Raw genomic sequence first — 20,157 nt, forward strand, 5'->3', positions numbered from 1 at the left:
CCGTGTTTTTAGCCCGCCTCCTCCGTTCTGTGGGCGTGTCCCCCTTTTATACTCTCTCGCGCCTTTTTTTTTTTTTCATGCGCTGTTGTGCGTTTTGGACTTTGAGTTTACTTTGGGCGGTCGGTAGCCGCCCCTGGGCGTGGTGACGGACCCTCGCCGCCACAAATTTAAAGTCAATTGTTAAACCTAGCTATTTGTTGATTGAGTTCTTCGTTTCTGGGGAAAACTCAGTAGTTTAGGTTGACACAAGGATAGGAAAAGTATCACTTTCTCTTGTCTCGATATTTGTGCTCCAGTCCATTCCAGAAGATAATTCGTGGAAACAGTGTGTAAGCTTTAAATATCCGGGATTAGTAGGACCGTGCACGAATTTTGGACATGCATCATTTGATAACGTTAGGTTAAAATTTTCAACGGCTTTGGAGATCATATTCGCACGAACAACTTATCGATCGCTTCCCCAGATAGGATCGTGGGTGTTAAAGTCACCATCAACTATGAATGTTTTCCCTGGCTTTCGGATTATACGGGAATATTCTGAGAGCGTGATAGGTGTAAGGGGCTCAAAGTACACACTTGCGAGGATTCGGCTTACTTTACTGACGTTCACTGTGCACGCCACGTATTCCGGTGCATCCTCTTTCGATGTATATAGATACCATAGTTGACGTCAGGGCCTTTCGCACACGCAATAGCCCGACTGGTGTCGAAAGGGCGTATCGTCTGGCAGGTCACGCAGTTGGACAGTCGGGAACTGGGCTGCGACTCGTGCTTCACAGGTGGCAAGGATTGCGAATTGATGGTGCACAAAAAACTGCCGAATATCGCCACTCTTTGGTCGCAGACCATTTACGTTCCATTCGGAGATGGCAAAATTACTCTTAAAAAGTAATTAAACTACATTACTAATTACTTTCTGAAAACAAAAAGTAAATAAATTATATTACAAATTAACGCAGACTAAAAGTAATCCCATTACATTACACTTACTTCACAAAAGTAATAAAATTACTTTGGCATTACATTTGAATACGTTGAGGCAGTAATTCGTGCCAATTTTATTCACCGTATATGTACCAAACCTCAGACGTTCCTGTTTTCACCGCGACAGCCTTATGCGCCTCAAAGTGAACCATACTGAACAGTCGTTTTGCTAGAGCACAGAACATAGGTGTTAACTATGATTAATAGCTTTTTTAAATGTAACTCAAAGACAGTCGACTCACCGGTTTCGCTGTTTATGCAACGGAGAAGGTTCTTACTAAAAGGGTGATATGTTTCTGTCTTCCTGATTTAGATAAAGTTATAGTTTATGTCAGTCTGTTAAGTCGGGCCATGGGAGCTCGTTCTTGCAAGGAGTCGTCACGTGAAACGTTTCCCTTCCGCCTCGGACGCAGTATAGTACTATCGTCCCAAGCATGCCATAGTCCAATGCAACTCAAGAAGGTAGGGTGAGGGTAAGACGGGCCAGGGAGAAGGAAGCAGACGAAACGCTGGAGAAGAAAGGGGGAAATCTCCTTCTCTCTCCAGAGTTCTGTCTGCTTCCTCCTCCCCGGCGATCCTTACCCTCGCCCTACCTTTCGGAGTTGCAACAGACTATACACCAACTCAACTCTCCTACGTCACGCCGCGGTGGTGGCGCGCCGGACGCACTTCCGGTCTGGGGCGGTGGGCAGAAGTCGCCGTGCCAGACATGCATTCCCGTGTTCCTTTGGAAGAAACGAGACAAAAAACCTGCCTTCTCGTCAAAATGCTGCGACGAAGGTTGTACCAAGAGAGTCTGGAAAGGTTTGAAGATCAGTTTTCATGTGTTTCTGCCCCCTCCGTTCGTCCGAGAACGTGGATAGTAGCCGTGAAAAGGGCAAACCAGACGCTGTCGAACTACGATTGCGTGTGCGGGCAACACCTTGTGGTCGCCAGATGTATTTGCTTTGTTCCAACATAAACGAGAGAAAATCGTCAAGTTGTCCGAACCACCCACGGGTTCAGTGCGTCTTCAAATTCACACGGCCGCCTGATCGTTCGAACTTTCGTCTGCTCTTTCAAACATGTCTGCTTTTTGTCGTCTGCTCGTTCAAACAAAAGCGGCCCGTAGACCAAACTTTGACCCGGTGATTGCAATAAGAAGTAATTGCAGGCCTCAAAAAACTTAAGTAGGCTCGGTGTAAACAGTAGATACAAGATGTTGATCATTGGTACCGGTGGCCATCACCGACTTGTTACGCTTGGTCCGTTCCCGCTTCCGATTTTCAGTATCGACGTCGATCATCGCCGCTACCTTCTACACTTTTGCAACACGAGCGACGTCGCTACCGAAAATAGCTAGAAGAATCTCATCATGGTTTTGGCGTCCATTCTGCGGCGTTCATGCGAATGAATCGCCGCACGTCAAATTATTTACGGAAAGTTTAGCGGCGTAACGAGCCTTGATAATTTCGCTTAGGCGATTAAAGTGGTAAGACATTGCGATGAGGACCTAGAATCGACAATTCCAACGCGAAAAAGAGTACGCAGACTCACACAGACGCCGACAACGTGACATTCGAGTGGTTTGTCGACGCGGGACGCGGTGCTTCTTGCCCGTGCCCCATTACGCATGCGTTCGAACTGTCGTCTGCTCTTTCAAAATTGGCTGGTTTTTGTCGTCAGCTCGTTCAAACGACAGCGGCCCGTAAACCAAACGTTGACCCGGTAATTGCGATAAGAACTAAGTGCAGGCCTCAAAACACTTTTGAAGGTTGGTTGGGGTAAGTAGGCTAAGTGTAGACAGATACAAGAAGATGTTGATCATTATTGTTACCAGTGGATGCATCACCGACTTGTAATGCCCGATTCTACTTGCGGTTTTCAGTATCGACATCCACCATCTCAGCTACGGTCCACGATTTTGCAGTCCAATCAACGTCGCGTCTGAAAACAGCGAGTAGAATCTCATCGTGGGAGTCAGGCTTTAGCGCCTATTCTGCGGCGTCCACGAGAAATGAATCGCCGCACGTCACATTATTCACGCAAAGTTTTGCCTCGTTAGTTTTGCTGAAGCCGCTCAAGTAGTCAGACATTGTTAGGAGGACGTAGAATCAACAATTCCAACGTGAAAAAGAGCACGGGGACTCCCACCGACGCCGACAACAACGCAATTCAATGGTTTGTTTATGGGCGACGGCGGGCTTCTTGCCCACCATCCACCGCGCATGCGCGGCGCCGGTGGCGTCCGCTAGGGGCGCGCCGGTTTGTTTGTAAACATGAGTTGGTGTATAGATGACGTACACCCGGTTATTCCTCTGAAGGACACAAACACCTGAAGAGCCCAACTTTTTGCGCATTGTCACACAAAGGGGCTGGATAATTGCTAAGCAGAAGCGTCGCCAGTTGAGGAAAGGAATGCCACGAGCTTCCTAAATGGTCTGCTTTCCCAACAGACGGATCGCGATATTAGCTTGTAGGCTTACTCCCGAATAAACTTCCCAAGGGAAGGCAGAGAGGCATACCGCGAGCATCACCTGCTTTGCTCGAGGACGAACGAAACGTTCTGGGGCTTTGACAAGGCATTTGGAATTAACTATTTATTCCGGTCGTTTGTTGTTCAAAATGGTCGAAGCTTAAAGTTTGACCTTGCTTGACGGAAGAACGAGAAGGCTGAGGATCTGCTTGTTTTGTCCTCTCAGATTTTAAAATGTGTTGACCTCACTAGTGATGTAGCCTTCGCGTTGTAGCCTATGAGCCGTTCATTCATAAGTTGACAGTGTGGTGGAAGCTACGTGCTCGTTGGAACAGTCACAAGTCTATCTTTCGCCACGTAACCGCGCTCTCGTTCATACCCACGTGCACGGAAAGGGATGGGTCAGGTGTTTGATTGGTTCTGGTTAGCTCGCAGCTCCCACCGCACTGTCACCTTAGGGATGAACAAAGTACAGTATCGTAGTGATAACATGACTCCGTGAATCTGTCTTGCCTGGAGTTCGTAATCCGCGGCCTTCCAGCAATGTCTACACGTAAGCTTTTCTCCTTTTCCTTTCCAGCCCACCTTTGTTTGTCTGTCTAGTTCTTCGTACGAGGCTTTACACTAAGTGGTCAATAAACGACCGTCTCTCCGCCTCTTTCACAACATTTCACCATGCAACTATTGGTTTTTAAAGTTTGCAAACGAACTTTCTAATATGGGACAAAAGTAATGAGTAATTTTTGTCGAAATTACAGCCTGCACGTATTCATTACATTACTAACTTACCAGCCAAGATAATTCATTATATTACTTATTACTACAAAAAGTAATTTAATTACTGTAATTTCATTACAGTAATGTCATTATTGCCATCTCTGATTCTATTGCACCAGGAAAGCCTATCAGTACCAATGGTTCATTGGTAAAATTAGAGTTAATCGGAGCACTAAAACGTGCAAAGATATGCTCCATTGAAAGTATCATTTGCACTTCGGGGTGGCCTTTTAGCTTCCGGTATAAGGAGTATTCATTGGACGCCATATTTGTGGGTGATGTCTAGAGCGCATGCTCTGAACGAGCCCGGATTAATAGGCTGCTAAGACGGGTAATCTTGAGGGTGCGAAATGCACGTTACAAAAGAACTGTGGAAGCTGGCCATCAGCACGCGCTCAGCAGTCGTGCACACAGCTATGGCCGCCAGTGAATACTTCCTATTGGAGCTATAATTGCATGCGACACATCAAACAGTGTTGGGAGCAGTAGTTTCTCTACCTTTTCGGATCGGATAGTTGTGTTTCGTCAGAGAGGCACCTGTAGGTGGATTGGTATAAGCTCTCTGTGTCTCAGCTCTTCTCGTTGTCAGAGGCGTTGGTGTCGGCGTTGAGTCTCGTATTGTTGGCTTCCTCGGAGGAATCCGTGGAGGAAGTAGGGGTAGCAGCGGTAAGTAAAGGCATATGAGCGTCGCACATTTTGCCGTACCCTCTCCTCCTACCCTCTCCCAAACGGCCGAAACGGCCGCGAGAAGCGCTGGTCTCCGACCACGTGACTGCGACAACGTCTGTGGGAACCAGGAAAAAGATCACTGGCAACATCTGAAACTCATCACCGGGAAATTTACGAAGCCTCTTTTCAGCAATAGCAATTATGCTCTGAGAGTGACGTACAGGAATGCTGCCGTGAAGCTTTTTTGAGCGTCAACCCCTATCCCGCAAAGCCTTGATGTTATAGAAGCATCTGGTACCTACATCTTCATGGCAGAAATGCTCAAACAAATTTCTGCTATGCGCGTAAATTTGCATTTCTGATATCTCTTTTCATGTAGAATATGTGGTGTGAATGCCTTTTGAAAAACACACTTGAACGGCAGTTCCTAAAACACAATTCGCATAGTAGTTGCAACACTTTAAAAACTTGTATTCATAGACGATTCCTTCGCATCAGCATTGACGCATGGATGGATATACCGTAAACGACCTTATTTTTGTGGGTTCAATATTTTGCAAAGGATGGTTTTGGAAATATTTTGCGAACACAAAGTTTCGCGATTGAGAGAGGTACAGTTTTTTTCAAGCCTCGAAAATTACTTCCTCACAAACATAACATCCTTTACAGAATCATTAAGAGGCTACAAGCTGTACCAGTATTATTTAGTCGGCTCGGAACAAACTTTTGTGCATGACATTAAAAGAAAAAAAAAACTCGAGGTACATCTAAGCACTTTTTATGAGTTGCGAATGCGAAAGGAGGCGTGCCGTTCTTCCGCTCCCGCGTTTCGTTCGCGTCGTATTTGCGTCGGCCGTGCACCGCTGTCCCAGCTTTCCTCGCAGCCCTGACCTTGGACGCTTCGTGTTAGAGGCGCACTCGCGGCGCGGACACACAGCGCCATGTAACGGCGGTCGTTGAAACTGACGTGCGCAGCGGCCAATGGGAGTCTCGTCGACGTGCGCCAGCCAATGACACCGAAGGCAAAATCCATCAACCTTACTCTGCTCCTTTGAGATCGGGGAAACAAAGGCACCGTTGTCTAGGATTTTCGCGTGGTTTCATAGCTGGGAGCTGGCTTCACTTGGAGAAAGGATTTAAAGTGCCATGGTGGTGCCTCAAACTGATGACGTCGGCTCGCTCCATGGTGCGCGTTATATTTTAATGCTTTCGCATTAAAATATAACGCGCACCACGCTCGGGTATTAGCGAAGAGCCGCACCGAACGCACAGAACCGGGTCGCGGATAGCGCGGGAAAGTGAGCCATCTAACAGGCCTCTTTCTAGAGGACGTGTGTGCAAAAACGTAAATACCCCACTCCCCAATTACAACTGTCTGCTGCAAAAAGAAGCATAAGAACACCTTTGTCCCTTGTACAGAGAAGGTGGTGTACTCCTTTCCCCTCTCCTGTACAAAAATATACATAGGTCGGACCGGAAAGTGTCTTAAAGATCGCCTTCACGAACTTAAGAACACTTTCACCGACAAAGACTCCGGACATTTAGGCATCCACTGTCGAGACTATGGCTGCCCAGTGCTGCTAAGCAACTGCGCCGTGCTTGGCAAGCACCACAGCTGGTTGCAAACCGCTAACAAGAAATATCAGTGAGGCAGCGAATATCGCGAAAAACAAAAATAACGATAGAGGTGTAAGTACTCTTTCTGTAACATTATCACAAAAAAAAACTAGACTGCCTAGCCTTACATTAATTTCAATTTCGGTTAGTTTACGGTTTAGCTTCCCACTGAAAAAGAAAAAAGACTAATTATTCTCCCTGGCCCTAGTCCATAATAGAAAAAGCAGCCGAAAACGAGAGTGTAATAATACCAGAGTTTTTAGTCGGCGCTGTCTCTTTCTTTTCTGTGTGTGTACTTGATTGACTGTTTTGAGGGTGCATTGTTCCCCCTGTACATCATAGTGTTTAGACCGGCGAAGCTTGGCAATGGGAGTTTTTGAGGCTGCGCGTGTAGACAACAAACGCGGTACTGCAGTCGACAGGGCAGCAGAAAGTCGCTGCAGTCCACACATGCCGCCGCACGTGCGCGTGCACGTGGTGCACGCGCACAACCACCACCATACTGACCCTACTGCCTATGCGCCGGTGTCGACACCTATCGCAATCTACACCACACGCCTCATGCTAGTACACTGCAGTAAAAAAACTGCCGTGATAAACTTCTTCTTCTCTTATTCCCCTACCCCAAAGCTTCATAGAACACCTTCACTCACGATCGCCGCACGTGAAACAAACGGCTGTCGACCGCCGGCGTTCACCGTATCTTGGTCAACGTTCGAATTCCTTGTCAGTGCCTAAATCCCGGCACAGACTTCCCAAGTATGGACACGGGGATGTATAATTGCGATCGTGCGGTGCCGGCATCGTTACCTGCCGCCGGCACACACCGCAGCTGTCCTACGACAAGTGGTGGAGCGATCGGTACGTACCGAAAGTCACCTAGGCGGCCTCTTCCCCCTCGGGCAGTCATGCCACTGCCCAGAAGGACTCCTGCTGCCGCAGTGTTTCCCAGGGCACCCGAACGGGTCACAGCGGCGCTTACCATACCCCAGTCTTCGTCGCCCTCACCAATGATGGCCCCCCTGCCCCAGCTCCTCCTGCAAGAGGCCTGGGAACTGGTCAACGACTTCTGTGGCACCCTGTGCCAGCGCGTGAGGCGGCCTCACCAATTTGCCTTCGTGGAGCGGCCGGCCCTGTTAGAAGACGTCCCTGGCGTCAGCGAGGTGTTTCGGCAGGTAGCCCATGCCATGGAACACATGTCCATGATCCTCAAGACGACTTCGAGTAGACTACAGGAGATGCACGGTGTGGGCCACCTCTTCGTGGAGTCTCTGAGGAACCTGCTCAGGATTCTCAAGCCCAAGGGGGTGTTGGCCAGCGTCACCACCACCGTCAGTGGGAAGGAGATGCTGGACTTTCTCTCGGACAGCAACTACAGGGGGCTTGTGCGTAATGGCCACAAACAGTTAGTGATTCTGCATGACACGATCGGTGACTGCTTGTTGAAAGTCCTGTCTCCAAAAAGGGGCTCGTTGAAGACGCCAAAGTGACTGCAGTCGGTGACAGGTTAAGTAAAAGACAAACTCCTCTCACAAAGCCCTTTACCCTCTAGTCCCTCCTCGCCTCCCTTCCAGCGTTCGCTCTATTAAAGTGGAAAGAGAAGAGGGCTTTGTAAGAAGAGCTTGTCCTGCACTCTTAACCTGCAACAGACTCTAAGTATAAATGGGACGGACCTATCGCGACTGGTATACGCGCAGGGCGTTAGCGATTTATTTTTTCTTGGTGTTTTGCAGTCACGCAATTTGGGTTTACCTCTCAGCATCAGTGTGACACTGTGAACGGTGTTGTAGGCTGCATTACCTTTACTATAAAATGTGTTTGATTATGTTTATACTACTGACTACTGTCCTTTTACACTGCCGTGCCCAAACATTTTGCGGGAGTTAATGCATCGTTAGGGACCGGCAAAAATAAATAAAATGAATTAATTTTAATATATAAAATAGTGGCCACAGCGCCATGATGATCTTGGTTGTTAGAAAAATCTACGAGAGAAAAAGCTTGTCCTGAATGAAAATTCTATTTCACCAACAGTACACCTGCACTGGCGCACAATTGGGAGGTACCTTGCGAATTAAAATTTGTAAACGAATATTCACCATCTTTTTTGTGTGTGTTTGTGTGTGTGTATGCGTGTGGAAGGGACGATCTGCGCAATATACACTTTTCAAACCCCCATCAAGCTACATTAACGGCCTCAGTTTCTTGTGCACAAGGCGTGTGATTGGATCCGAGTCCTCACCGATCGCTGACGCAGTACCCGTGTCAAATGCGTGATCAGTGTACGTTCCCAAATAATGCCGGGCTCGGATAACTGGCTCAGCAGATGCTAGATGACGACGTTTGAAAAAAAAATACTAGAGAAAAGCCAGTGTTCTTTATTGTGTAGGCTTGATTGTTTCACCGATCTTCACTAGGGGGCTAGATGGCGGCATAGAGTTACAATGTACGCTATAGGTTCAACTGGCGCTAGTGTCTATGCGACTTCCGGGAGGCAAATTGAAGCAGACAGCAACCTGTCTACTTTTGCGGTGCTCCTGTGCATTCCTATGGGAAAACGCGCGTGAAATTTGTCTCTTCGCCGGAAAATAACATGAATAACTTTTATTATTTTGGTTGTACCGGATAGTATGTACATTTATTAATATTGTAAAAGTCTAATTGCTTTAATTACAGCATTTTTCTTTACCACTAAACGATGTTAATCTCCGCTATATTTCATGACCAAACCTATGTTCCATGGCAGGTATGTAAAAACGAGCGACGATTCTAAGCAAACTAACGATCGAAAAAAAAATGTACAGTGTGTTCAAGGTTAGCTAGCATTGCGATGGCGCTTATATATTGCTAGCGTGCCCGTCCTGTCACTCTATGAAAATTACTCCGTCGTGCATCTTTACGATCGGTTAAAAAACATTCGAATGTAAGAAATAAAGTACGTGGACTACGCAAGGTGTGTTTTCTTATTATTTCCTATGTTGGACAGTTTTTATCGCGCACCTGTTCTCTGGCTTCCCCCTATTTGCACATATTTGGAGCGTGCGGGTGATGATTTGAACACAGAACAAGCATCTTCGCACATATTCATGAGCAGAAAGAATAAAGCAGTACTTATTTATTGCAAATCGGACTATATTACGTGGCTTTCAACTTATTTTGATCACCTGCGTGCACAAGGAGTTACTTATCCAGTGTTACTGCGTAATTCTTGCCGTCCCTCTTGGTTTTCCACATGTCCTTCGTTCGTTTGACACGTATATCCCGCATGGTGGAAAGCGCCGATGCCGTGTTCGCGCTAACAGTGTCCGACAGTGCACATAAATACATGTACGAAGCGGTTTTAGCACCGTTTTTCATACCACGAATTTCAAATAAAAACGCCGCAACTGACCAGTTATTTTGTCTGCGTGATTGAGAAATGTTCCAATGTGCCTAGTACGTACGAAATATTCGTGATATTTGCTCTTATAATCGAGCGCAGCGAGAAAATGCACTCGCTTTTCCCCATAGAAATGCATTACCGGAAGTCAATTTCCGACTGGTTGCTGTCTGCTTCAATTTGCAGCAGCACACTAGCGCCACTTGAACCTCTAGCGTACATTATAATAACTTTATGGATGGCGCATTGAGCAAACAGGTACGAAGCCACCGGAAGTAAGCGGCGTTTCCCGGAAGTGAGTGCTTGACAGGCTTTTTTCAGCCTTTCCGACTGCTGGTTTGAAAAGCGTTCAGGGCGCTGAAGTTTTTCTTGCCATCTCAAGAGAGCCTATACTTGTTGCGCAGCAACAGCGCATGCGGACGCGAGAAGTTTTTTGGGAAGCCATTGGATCTGAACATTTCAAGATTCTAGTTGATCAAGGGTGCGTGTGTCACACGTTCAAATTCCTTATTATCGGGATTTAATTTAAAACGGGATTATTAAAACCCACTCAAAGGCATAAGAAAGCACTAATCAAACATCGACTGAACGCATTAGAAAACCCAGCAGACGCCCGATTTCCGGGACAAGCGTCTAACTTCCGGTGGCTTTATCTGTGCCAGGCTCAGAGAGCAGCTATGCAGAACCACAACCTAGTGTAATCCCGACCTGCCCACAGAATGGCTCGTTAAAGAAAACGCTGTCATTGATGAAGTGCGTCGCTTTGCCATGAAAGGCGCCCGGTAAAGGCTTTTCTCGGAGCCGTTTATACCGAAAGTGTTTGGCCCATGGGCGGAGCTTGCTTCCCGCCAGAACCAGCGGATTTCGCGGTAACACAAAATGACGTTACCTCTTCGTCTTCTTTATTGCTGATAAATAGCATAGAGTTCCTATGAGTAATAGCCACAAAATGGCAGACGGAAGTAGTCATCCCCCGGTTGTCAGGCTACACTGCTGTGTTTCCCAGGCGGTCAGGATCTCCCTAAAGGGACACAGACAGGGTATTTATGCTCGCCGAGGTTTTTAGTTGTACGTGACATATGAGAGCCCAACTACCCAGAACAGAAATTGCGGCTCGAAATTCGGTTCCTCTCCGCCCGAATACCGCCGATCGAGAACTGGCCGATTTGAGTCGCGCTCACTCTCTTTTCCGTGGTCACGGGTCGTTTTTTAAGGTTTCGACGCGACCACCAAATTTAATCAAAGTCGTGGGTCATTGAAGGCACACAGTCAATATTAAAAATAGAAAAATATATGAAACCCATTTTTTGTGGCTTTCAAAAAGCTGCAAATACGTCGATTGAAAAAAAAGGTAGCACAGACAACCGGAAGCATTCTGTGCGTTTACTGCACAATTCTCAAGATGGCGTCGTTTCGCGTATCGTGGGACTAGCGGATAGCAGCGAACGACGGGAGTTGGACCTCTATTTCAGAACTGTCGTTCACTGTACCGGCGAATTCTGTCTCCCTTCGAAGGAGAAATTTGAGACCGATCAAATGAATACTTCCTCATTAACCGTTCTCAGTTCGTTTCAGCTAACAGCCTCACATCTCCCCCAAGTGGCGTCCACTCCGGCGTGCCCCAAGGCTCTGTGCTTGGCCCTCTCCTTTTTCTTATCTACATTAATGACCTCTCTTCTTGTGTTTCTTCCCATATTCATTTGTTTGCAGATGACTGTGTAATTTTCCGGGAAATTTTATGTGATAACGATATAACCACTCTTCAATCTGGCCTTAACGCCATCTCTGTATGGTGCAAAACATGGTGCATGGAACTAAACATTAACAAATGTAAACTTATGCGTGTCTCTAGAAAAAATATTAACTCGCCCGTCTACTCTCTTAATAATGTGCCTTTGGACGCCGTATCTTCTTATAAATACCTTGGTGTCCACATTTCATCTAACCTAACTTGGAGCGTTCACACCTCGTACGTCATTAATAACGCTAACCGCATGCTGGGTTATCTTCGACGTAACTTTGCTAAAGCACCTTCATCCCTAAAACTACTACTCTACAAGGTCCTCATTCGCTCTAAACTCGAATATTCCGTTTCGGTTTGGGATCCAAGCCACGAAAACTTGATACACTCACTTGAAATGGTTCAAAATAATTCTGTTCGTTTCATATTGTCTAACTATAATAGAACTGCAAGCATCAGTACAATGAAATCTAACCTTGATCTGCCATCCCTAACATCCCGCCGCAAAATCTCTCGTCTTTGTCTCTTTCACAAACTGTTTCTTCATCCCTCCTTGCGCGCCGAACATATTTTACCCCCCCAATACATCTCATCTAGATTAGATCATGTTCATAAAGTCGGGATTCCATCGTGTAGGACTAATGCTTTTTTTCAGTCATTCTTTCCTCGCACATCAGTGGAGTGGAATGGCCTTCCCGCCCCGACAGCAACAATCAAAGATCCCCAGCAGTTCAAGAACGCCATAGCTAACATTGTATAAATAAGAGTCAATTTACTGTACTAATAACCACTGCATTTTTTAACTTTATACTTATACATTGTACCCACTCCCCTCTCTAATGCCTTTGGCCCTGAGGGTATCTGAAATAAATAAATAAATAAAAAGAACTGATATTCATCCCGTACGACACACCCGACCAGCAAGCCGATTGCACGAAGACGTCCCCGAGTCGTCGAACCTTCTCGTGGCTGAAGACGTCGCTCGCTCAAACGTCAAGCACAAAGTGCCTACTTTGAGTTGAGTACGCACGCGTACGGTTTCTTTACGAGGTGCGAATGTGGCCTATGCGTGGTGCTGCCCGACTTCAAACCGAGAGTGCATGCATTGAAGGGAAATCGGCAGCAAACTTCCGACATACAGTGACATCCGCGTCACACGCAGAGGGCACGGGTTCGATCACTGGTGTGGGTGGAAGTTTTTTTTTTTTTTTTTTTTTTTTGTCAAGGATTTTGCGATTTCCACTTTTTTTTTTTTTTTTTTTTACAATTATCACTGAAAAAAAATTGTTGTGGACAATACGTCGCTGAACTAAATGGTATGGGATTCCATTTTGACACCTGCGAACTCAATGTAGTCACTTTCCGAATCGGGTAGCGTCCGTTTTCCGAGCTTCGCGTAACTGTTCTACAGGAATTGCAGCCAGCAATTGATCCCGACCCGTTGATCTTTCGGAAACTTGTGCACTCTGCCGCGCAATGCCACTTTCAGATGCAGGACATCTGAGGCAGCTCTTCACGCAACATCTTGGGAGTATTCTTTCCGGAGCCGATCACGGGAATTCCCCACGGGCACTCACTACTAATTGCCAACACTTAAATGTACAAAACAACTCATCTTGAAGTACAGAACAGCGAGCGTAACAAACATAACTGCAAAGGAATCGCACGGCGAACGAACGCAACTCGTCTGCTACGTGCGGAGAAAAAAAAACGAGCGGTTGGGTGTAGCCACGTGACTTCCGCCACTCACTCTTTCCTTTCCACTTCTTCGTGGGGTGCGGGAGTTTCGGTTTCGGTTTCAAGCAGTTGCGTTTTTTGGCTTTATTAAAAAAATACGTGAATTAATTGGCTAGTATTCCGACACCATATTGAATCGCGTGACAAAAAAGGAAAAACTATTTCGGGATGTGTCAGTGTCCCTTTAAAGGGATGGTGAACCGAAATTTGGATTTCAAGAAAACAATGCAGGAGATGTAGGCGGGACGCTACAATCTATACGAAACTACTTGTAAAGCGATATCTCGAATGGACGGCTGCATTTTTGAAAAAAGAGGTCGAGATTGAACAAGGCTGACGAGGCGCGTGACGTCAACATATTTCGTTTCCTCCTCTCTTCGCTTTGCCCCTTCAAGGCGGCGAGGCGGAGAAGAAACGAGTCCGTTCCTTCTCTTTCTCGGAGAAACAGGACGTAAACATACCTGTCAAATGCCCCTCCTTTTTTTCTTTCTTTTTTTTTTCTTTTTTAAGAATACGGTGATCCGTTTAAAATATCGCTGTATGAGTGATGTTTTGGTGTTTGTAGCATCCCGTTGCACGCTTTTGCCACCGTGTTTTGTGGAATCCAGATTTCGGTTCAGCATTCCTTTAAAGGGATAGTTCAACGAAATTTGAAATATACCCGTCGTGTTCAAAAAATAGGCTGAATAGGATTCATATTATCCGTAAATGACAATCGCACATATTTAAAGGAGCTGTGCAACAATTTTAACGTTGAAAATATTGGCATCTTCTACTTTTGACATAGCTTATCTTGTCACAAAGGACTGAAAACACACTTCCTTCCTTCGAAATGTTGAGATTTCGCCGCCTAATCGCGAGGCAAAATTAGAATATTCCCCGGCCCGGCCATGAGAACCACGCGGCCTTACGTCAATGGGGGTCTTGTAGAAAGGTAGCAAATTGTGCGAATACCTGCTCGATAAAAGGTAACTTTTCTATAAATCTTGTCGTTCCAACATAAATATAAATGCGTCCAAAACCTGGTATCATCGGCAAAACTTTTATTATACGTAGTCTTAGTGGCGCCCTCTATCATAGGTCCAAAAATCCGTCAGCTCTATCCGCGACCGCGAACAGCCCAACGAGGTAGAGGGGCTTAGAGTGATAAACCGGAAGTTCGGAAGTGGCACCCCCCCGGTTGCCGCCATATTTTACGCAAATGTGACCACTCGTCACGTGACCTCCCAAGAGCCGTGACGTCACAGGTAAGATGGCAGCGCCCAGAGCTGGCGGATGCGAGTTTGTTCGGTGCGCGGTAGCCGTGATGTGCTGCTGCTTTCCGACGACTTCGCGCTTCTTCGTGCTCGTTGACGCAGGTATAATGTGAAAATATGAAGGAATGATACTTTATACCGTTTTTGCGCAAGATCGCTCTGGATCATCTGGATATTAACGCCTGTGAGACAGCATCAGCTCTGCATCGCCGTACCGGTGCTCGGATTCCGGGATGTGTCCGAGGATCAATAGAACTTTGAGTGCTTTTAACATGAAATTTTCTCATTCTCTTAGCTTTGTTTGAACGTTGAAATATCTGAGAATCTACGCGAAATGTATACGTCACGTTAGGGCCTAAGGGAAGTTGTTTCAGCCCTCCGTCACCGAACAACCATAGGAACTTTTAGCGAGGAAGCTCCTGCGATTTTAACCTTTTGTGCTAATCCACGATTCTACATTCGATCGCTTTTCTTCCTTTTTTTTTGTGTGTGTGTGAGTGCGAAGTGCACCCTTATTTTCAGCTACGAGGATGGCGTTTTATTGAGTATGGGGAAGAATAAATCGTTGCAGGCACCTGCTTCAAAGCTATTCGACTTGCTATAAGAACAACTGTTTTGGTGCATGCATAGATTAACTGCGCATTTTTTCTGTTTTGTAGGATTTATTGCAGCTATACTCTTTTCCATCAAGAGTGCATTGTATTAGTCGGTCAATTATTTAATTGTTCTAATTACCTGGATAAGATGATTCATATTTTTGTTCATCCCTTGCCTGGAGAGCAGTCTCGTTGAAAAATGTTGACTACCATTCCTTTCGGTCTCTTCAATAGACTCTTTTTAAAAGTGTGGGCTGTTTATACTTCGCATCACCGTAACTTGGAAAAGGCCAACCGCCACAGCCCCCTCGAGCCAATCAGAGAGACCGAGCGAAGGTGTGTGACAAATCTGGGCAGACGAGCACTCTGATATGTTGTCATGTGCCTCTGTTCAATGTGTGTATTGACTCACCGAGACTGTAGCCTTTGCCGTCTGACAAATACTGTAATTACCCCAGGCTTTCATACTTTGGGCATTTGTTCGACAAGAATGTTATGTCCGCCATCCCTGTGAATTCGGCTCAGCACCTATTGGACTCGAATGCTGCATTAGCGTTCAACCTGAACTGGGGCCCATTCGTGTGCTTTACGCCGAAAAAAATGATGGCAGTTCTGTTGCTTGATAAGGTTCTGCAAAGGGTCTATTGTGTCATACATATAGGAAGTGTCATGCTATATAACAATGCATCAACACATACTATTAAACTATATGCTCAGAGTTGTGTTTGTTTTTCCAATTAACAAGTTACAGCAGTGTGCTTTAATGCTATTATCATGTGTGTAGTTTTAAGTATCCTCTCTGCAATGCCTACGAAGGCTCCTGGAAGGAATAAATTAATAAATAACATTTTCACATCACTGGAGTTGGTTTTCGGATGCACCACATGTTCAGGAAAGCTTGAACGAGTGTAGCCCCTTGCAAGAAGTCTGCCAGTCTGGTATGACCCCTTAATTAATATTGAAGGGTCAGAGAAGCGAGTGTCCTCGTAAGGTCCAGAGCGTGCAGTGGACACAATTCTCGGTGTGTAGACTCTCAAGGCATGAAGGCAAGCGGAAATATGTTTATCTGGTTAGTGTATCAAATATGTCTATTTCCATTTGATTACATAATTATTGATTCTTAGTAAATGGTTAAATAACGAGTTCTTTCTGCGACAGTCTCGTGTCAGGCGTTCAGTCGTAGTACCTGACGACCTTGTTGTCGGATGACGCTTCTGGCACGTCGGTGTTCAGTTTGGTCGAGTGGCAACTTTGACCGACTGATGCTGTCTTGTAATCATACGTCATGTGCGGCCACTGACGTCTGATGCAGTGAAGCTGCAGGGCTGGCTTCTAATCCGAAAATTTTCCTGGTAGTTTTCGGCATCAATGTAGCAAGCTCGGGCATGTATTGCTTACGTGGCTGTGCCTTTTGCTGTACCGTTGACTTGATAGCTGGCAACAATTTTTGTTTGCTATCCAAGTCTGGTGATGCTTGCAGTTCACTTTTGAGAGCAACCAACCATTCTATTCCTTCAAGTCACTCAGGGGCATTTTCCCTCAAAGTTGGAAATTGTGTGCTTCATTGCATGGACACAGATGAATGGTGTCGGCAAATTATTAGGTATTGTCCTTGGACGACAACTAACACCAAATCAACCGTCACTGCATCGCCGCTCACCTGCTTTGTCGTGCTTACCTCTTGTTGAGGTGATGGACATGAGGAGCTACGGGGTAATCAGGGATTCAGAACCTTCGATTCAGCACCTTCGGCATCAGGGATTCAGAACCTTCGATTCAGCACCTTCGGCATCAGGGACAAAGGTCGCCGAAGGTAATCCTTAATCTCCCGTGGTCGCTCCTCGAGACGTAATCGAGGGTCATTTGGCACGAACCCTCGCAGACCAATTCATTGGTACGGGCTGCTTTGGTAGACATGTCGGCTTCATGCAGTGGTAGCAAAGTGGTCTTCGGTCGCACATTCGCATCACCTACGTTTTTCTCGGTGTACTTTGTTGAGCACAGACCTACACACAATGTCGGGAATGCTTCGGCGTTAAGAGTGTCTCATTGAATTGGCATTAAATACTAAGGGGCAGCCGGTGGCGGTCGTCGTGCCATTGTGGCGTAAGTTGCCCTCGGTTTGTCAGATGCCACTTCGCTCGCAGAAGTCTCGGTTGAAATACCTGTCAAACTTGTTCCGAAACAATCTTGGCAATCAAAATAAAAGCCGGGCAACTGATGGCAGGAAGTAGCTTCCTGATCTCCTCCCAGACAACGTCGTGGATGATGTCGTGGATGCCTGGGAGGCTGGCGTCGAAGTAGAAGCTGGACAACTCGAGCGTCGAGACGCCGGGAAGTTGTTCATAGTGGCAGGCTCGGGCATGCAGTGCACATTCCGTGTTGGAAGCCTCGGTGATATGAACACTTCGACTGTTGTTGGGGGGTTGCGGACAAGGCTGCCGAAGGTGTTGTCCCTCACGTGAGGGGCATGGGATTCTTAGGTTCTTGTCTTCTGTAGCATCAAGGTCGGCGTGGGCGTAGGCGTGGGCGCTCGATCAAGCGCAAAACATCCTCTACAAGTGCGGTGGCGCTCTCGTTAAGGCAGTGTCCTTTACAGAATCAAGAATGCGGCTCTCTCTCGTTGATGTTGGCTGACGAATGCGCGCTTCAGCTCGATCTTGCAAACTTCCCATGACGTTAAGGAGGATCCATGGTTCTCAGACCAACGCCGGCAGTTTCTTCCACGAGAAGTAAGGTTCTGCAGGAGCTGGTTGTCTGTCCACCCAATGTGGCGGGCGACACTGTCATATTGTTCAATCCAGTCCTTGACGTCTTCATACAGCTTGCGTGAAAAAGCGTCGGAGTGTGATTTGCGACGGGCATGCAAACAATGGTGGGAGGGGACACGGTTCGCTGCTACAGGTTTGTCATTGTTGGCTTAGTAAGCTTCGGAATTTCAGACAGGAGACCGAATTCCGGTGGTTTTTCCTGGTAGCAGCAACTGACTCGGATTTCAGGTGCTTCGTGGTGTATTTCCGAGGTTACTCCTTGTGGTACTCGGTCGTCTTGAGGTTGTTCTGCCAGGCTCGGGTCAGGACTTTGCTTACGGCTCGACGGGGGTATAAGACGCAAAATAGTCCGCCAGCCGTGTCCCATTATCGGGTAACTCGGCTGACACACAGAGTGAAGGGCTATGGGTAAAGTGCCCAGCACCTCCACCAGAACATACGATTACAGTTGAGCATGACCTGCAGTGTCCCAGAATAGCGAATATTGATAGAAGATAGGACTGGAACAAGGATCCGTGACAGTATAACAAAACTCGCAGAAGAGAATCTATCCTGACCACTGAAGAAGCTGCATTGCTTTAGTGGCATTCTGTCCGAATAAATCCTCTCCTTCAAGGTTTGGCGACTGCCGTGGACGAACTGAACTGAAATGGATATGGGACCACTTTTCTGGTAATGAGCCACTGCAGACTGTTGCCACAAAGCGGCGTGAACTGGGTAGGTAACACGCTCGATGAAATGTCCGGGCAGCTTGCAATTCGCGTAACGAGTGTGAATGAAACGTTTGTGTTGACGAAACGTGCGACAGACCAGCGGGACCAATACCAACTGCAACACCTGTGCTCCGTGAAAGTGCACGTCTACGCCGGAACAATTTCGGAAGCAGCACAGCATCACCTAAAGCATGGCACAGGAACTACCAGCTTAAAGGCAGCTCTTCGGTGCGCCGCACACCTGTGCTCCGTGAAAGTGCACTTCTACGCCGGAACAATTTGCAAACAGCATAGCATCATTCAGCACGGCACGGGAACTACCAGCTTCAAGGCAGCCTTCCGGTGCGCCGCACAACCGAAGTGAGCCCTCGGTCATTTGATCGAAGCTGCACCGCGATTGCACACCGCCAAGCACGACTCACGCAATTTTCGTCGCTAAACTGTGTATCCAAATATATTGCACACGCTTCACTGCAAACCTCGAAGATTCCGATGGTCAACGAGAGCACAGAAACGTCGCCTTAAATTTTATCCTAGCGGTATCCGATTCAATCCGAGGTCCGAGCAACGTAGGTCAGATTGTCTCTTCCGTGGCAATATCCCGGTCGGTCACCAGCGAAATGCACACCGTTCCTCCGTATTTTCACGTTATACCTACGTCAAACACCACGCTGAACTCCGAACTCGCTTTCGACCGGCCTCATATGACGGCTTCCGCGTCTGAAATCAACTCGCCGAGACGAACGACAACCAACAAAGCATCCGACAAGCTCCGGCCCAGCTAGGGCCAGCCGCTGCATGGGCGCTGCCATCTTTCCAGTGACGTCACGTATTTGGTTTGGTCATGTGACGTGTGGTCAAATTTGCGTACAATGGCAGCCTCCTTATGGGGGTCACTTTCGAGTGCAGACCGGAACCCCGGTTTATCGCTCTAAGCCCCTCTACCTCGTTGGAACAGCCGCCAGAAGCCGGAGGGGGACGGGACGGGGTAGAGCCGGGCGCAGACAGACGCACACACACCACGCTAACCACGTCAACAACGGCCATGCTGCCCGAGCAGCGCGCCAGCCATATCGCAAAGAAAAAAACAATAAAAAATGATAATCAAATTGAAAAAGAAATAAAGCTAGAAAAAAAAAACAGAAAGCACAGATCAGTCACATGATGAGTGTGCGTGACGTCACAACTATGTCACGTGATTTGGTCCACGTGACGTCAATGATGACGTCATGTCACGTGATCCAGAGCTGTTGAGGTGCAAATAGCATCTCCCGCATAACCATATTGTCACGGGTGGTGACTAATAAACAAGAAATAAACAGGAATAAATAAACGTTTAATGTGGCGAACTTGTGCCAAAAATAAAGAAGGAGACAGAAGAAAGCAGAGCGTCGCGGGCGTCGAAGTCGGCGTGTCAGCAGAATCGAGCGCTAGGGCGAGACTGACTCGACAAGGTCGCGGG

Source organism: Ixodes scapularis, unplaced genomic scaffold (assembly GCF_016920785.2).
Source record: "Ixodes scapularis isolate PalLabHiFi unplaced genomic scaffold, ASM1692078v2 PGA_scaffold0__279_contigs__length_252992795, whole genome shotgun sequence".
Classification (NCBI taxonomy): Eukaryota; Metazoa; Arthropoda; class Arachnida; order Ixodida; family Ixodidae; genus Ixodes; species Ixodes scapularis.